This window comes from Otolemur garnettii, unplaced genomic scaffold (genome assembly GCF_000181295.1).
Source record: "Otolemur garnettii isolate 467f Iridium unplaced genomic scaffold, OtoGar3 scaffold00250, whole genome shotgun sequence".
In the NCBI taxonomy this organism is placed as follows: domain Eukaryota; kingdom Metazoa; phylum Chordata; class Mammalia; order Primates; family Galagidae; genus Otolemur; species Otolemur garnettii.
Genome location: NW_003852645.1, coordinates 134,342 through 138,479, shown reverse-complemented (window position 1 = coordinate 138,479; position 4,138 = coordinate 134,342). Strand labels below are relative to the sequence as shown.

The 4,138-nt window shown below is 39.7% G+C and overlaps 1 pseudogene; it reads right to left on the bottom strand.

The window, feature by feature from the left end:
• Positions 1–1,122: 1,122 nt before the first annotated feature.
• Positions 1,123–3,287, bottom strand: LOC100943838 (annotated as a pseudogene).
• Between the last annotated feature and the right edge of the window lie 851 nt (positions 3,288–4,138).

Genomic DNA, 4,138 nt, shown 5'->3' with positions numbered 1-4,138 from the left:
AAAGCAATAACTGAGAAAATGACATGAAGGCTGTGTTGACCAGTTTGATGGAAGTATTTCAGATTGCATGTGAAAACCCTACACTGTACCCCAGAAGTGCATTAATGTACATAGTTACCATTCAATAAAAAAAAAAAAAAAAGAATATGTGTTGGCTTTATCTTAGTTTCAAATTTAAAAGAGATACAAAATTGTTAAAAAGTAAACATTGTGATTTAGATAAATAAGTTACTGTGCCAGGGTCACTTTGTTAATCTTTCTTTTATAGTAATAATCGGAAGCCTTAGAAGATTTGCGTTAGTTCTATAATGCTTTATTTATATTGATATACATCAAATATAAATTAAAAATGATAAAATAGCAAGGAACATTTTACAATTAGTTCAAATTACGTTAAATGTCCTTGTGATACATACATTAAAACGCTAACAAAAAAAAGATCATCGCGTCAAAATTTCACCCCTCTAAGGAAATCCACAACCTGACCTGTCTATAGTACTACCTACTAAAATCAGCCCAAGACCACAACCTCATCATCTCAGCACAGTGATTGTCCAAAACACAAATGGTTTTGCCTGCTCTACGACTATCAGAATACCAGTTTGGTGTTGAAAGTCTTGGTTAGCCAGCCTTTGAAAGCCCCAAAGTACAACACAAGCTTCTGTATGAAAGAAGTACCAGAATAAACAGTGTGTGCCTTTCTCAAAAACTTTGCTTTCACCCTAGAAACCCATATATTTTAATTTTGTGAGCAAAGCATACATACCTACAAAACACACATACATGCACATATAAACAGACAAAACTACAGGATTAACAGAAATTCTACCCCTTTATCTGAAGGGCATTCTTCTCAGCTAGTTTGAGAATACAGACTTAATCAGTAGTTTCTTGTATACTTTATCATATTTTTCAAAGGTTATTTGATTTTTTTTTTTTGGCCTGATAAGCCTTTTTATATCCACTTTTCCCTTCAATGAAACTAATTCACAGAAAAACAACCTATGAGCAAGCCATATGTCACTTTCTCCTTTCCATTACGACTCCTACAGAGAAATACAAAGAACCGTCACACAGCAGCATTTAACACTAGGTCATTATTGCTGTGAGGCCCACACTTGATCACTGGGTCACGCAGTTGTCTCCTATGTCCTGAGCATAGCAGTCTGATATTGAAGTCCTTAACTCATCAATGTCCTTCCGTAACTGGCACACATCGGACAATTTTTTAGTGAGTGATTCTTGACTATGGTCATTCTCGGTCTCCTCAGCTGAACAATTCATTGATCTGATTCCCAGTAATAATGAAAGATCAGGCTCCTTGCCCTGAGCACGCTGATGAAGAATACTACACAACGCTTTCAAGTCAAACAAACAATGGGACATTTCCTTGAACAGCTGATCAATCGCAGTGAAATCAAATAGAGGCTGTTTGGAAAGAAGGGTCAGCTGTCCCAAGGGGTCTGCTTCCTGCCCCTGATCCGTTAAAGAGCGCATCTTTTCTGTCTGTCTTTGGTTTTCAAGCAACGCTTTTGTTAATCTCTGTAGGCGTCTTTCTTTCCTTTCCAGCTCCTCCATCATATTTTGAGTGGCCAGTTTCTCTTTAGAAAGTTTCCCTTGCATAGACTGAAGTTCTAAAGTCATTCTGTCAGTCTCACCTCGTTGACTGTCTATTATCTTACGAGCAGTCTCGTTTTGCTCCCTGAGATTATCGTTCTCGTTCTGAAGCTGTTTTGCATCTAACATGGGGAGGCGAATTCCATCTTCAAGACATCGTTCTACTTTTTGTTGCAAACTCTGAACAGTAGTTACTAACTCTTTTTCTTTCTTTTTCTGGCATATTAACTGGGCCTCTTTATCTTGACATTGTTTTTTGATCTCGTCAAGCTTTTTTTCTGTAGCTGTCAAAGTCTCTTGCAAATTCTTATTTTTTTCTTCTAGAACCTGCAGCTGTAGACTCTGACTCTGTACATCATCTAGAGTTGGAAGATCAGCCAGATACTTTTCCAAGGTCTCAATTCTTCTCTGCTTTTCTTTGTTTTGTTCACATTGCTTCTGGTATTTATTTTGCAGGCTACTGATGTATCTATCTCTGGTTTTAAGCTTTTCCTCCAATTTCTTCTTCTCCTCACTAAATTGGCTTATTTTTTGTTTGAGAAACTCATTGAGCTGTAAACCTTCTTTCTCAGGAGATGCAAGCTTTTGGTCAAGTTCTTCTTGCTGGGAATGGGACACTGATTCTTCTGAAAATGGAGACTGGAGTGAAGTGTCCTCATACTGTGGCTGCAAACTAGCCACATTAGAATCCTCACAGTTTACATAATGTCCTAACGTGGCATGTTGCGCCCATAATTCATTATCCTGTATCTTCTCTTGTAGGTGAATAATTAGCTGTTTCTGCCGATCAATTACAATTTCTTTCTGCCTTAGAAATCCTTCTTTTACTTTCAACATTGATTCCCACTGACTGAAATCCTGATAGTCAGAAGGTAAATAACTTTGATGAGACGATCCAGTCAAAACCTGTATTTGGTGCTTCAGTTCCTCATCGAAACTCTTCAATTTGCTGTTGTTGCTAAGGAGCTAAACTGTAAGAATCTTCTGTAGTTCTACCTTCCAAAGGGTTAGTCCACAACTGTTCTATAAGCCACAACTGAGTCCTCACAGAGGGCTGAATGGGAACTCCATCTACTGCCTGTTGACTAGGCATTAAATATTTTAGAGATTCAAAATCCTTTGAGTTCATCATAATGGGCTTAGGTAAGTCACTCTATGTCATGTCTAAGGCCTGTCTCCTATGAGTAGAGGAAGAGGCACTAAAGTCCTCTTTGCTGTAGCTCTCAAATTTGTACTTGCAGTCCAGAGTTGATGACTGTTTATTTCCTTATCCTCTAACTTAATTTTTTTTTGTATTAAATCCTTGTCCTCTAACTTAAGCATCTCCATACGATCATATAAGCAGGTAGGCCCAACTGTCCTGAGCTGTGATATTAAAGCCTTGCCCCTCCCTGTCTTTTCCAAACCATTGCTTGACTCCTCTGAGTGTACAGTGCCAGCCTGGCTGCAGTTATCAGGGGTAATGAGTTTGGATGAAGATGACCATTTCTGAAGGGGCCGGAAGTCCTATATGTCTAGTGAGGAGTCCTGCTCCCTCTACTGTGGCTCCCCAGTGTCTGCATGAGGTTTGTTCTCCATGGTAAGCCATCTGATTTCAAGGATTCCCTATGTTTAGAAATAGAATATTCCCTAGAAGCACCGGAATTAGATGACATCACATAAGCAATAGGAAGAGTAATCAATGATTGACTAGGCTTAAAAGATAATGTGCCTGGCTCAGCACCTGTAGCACAATGGTTGCAGTGCCAGCCACATACACTTTGGCTGGTGGGTTTGAACCCAGGCCGGGCCAGCTAAACAACAATGATAACTGCAACCAAAAAACAGCTGGGTGTTATGGTGGGCTCCTGTAGTCCCAGCTACTCGGGAGGCTGAGGCAAGAGAATCGCTTAAGCCCAGGAGTTTGAGGTTGATGTGAGCTGTGACTCCATGGCACTCTACTGAGAGTGACATAGTGAGACTCTGTCTCAAAAAAAAAAAAAAAGATAATGTGCCACTTGAATGATCTGCAACAATGACATAGACATTCAGAAGCACTGGCATAAGAATTCAGTTGGAAGTGAGCCACATGAGAAAGTGGGCTCTATGAGGGGCTACCACCTTTTGGCTGGTATAGACAACAGTAGAGATATTACTGATCTACAATGTGGGAGGAGGCCCCATTTGGCTGCAGAATCAAATTCCTAGCTCGGAAGTGGCACTAGTTAGGTAGCTTGGTGAGCAAAAGAGTAATACTTCTCAGATGCGATTTGAGACATAACTGTCTCTAGAAGCTTAACCTTAAGCCTGGTTCTCTAGCCCTCCCCCAAATTCTGTGAAGTTCCAAATATCCTTAAGTAAGTTCAGGATCTGCTCAATCAGCAAGTCAGAGTCTTCTGCTAATTAAGAACATTCAGTGATCCAAGTATGAAGCTAGAAGAAACACAAATATTCCATTTGTCCACAGTATGGAGTTAAGTGCCAAGAAAAGCTGCTCAAAGTAATTTTTTTTTTTTTTGAGACAGAGTCTCACTACGTTGCC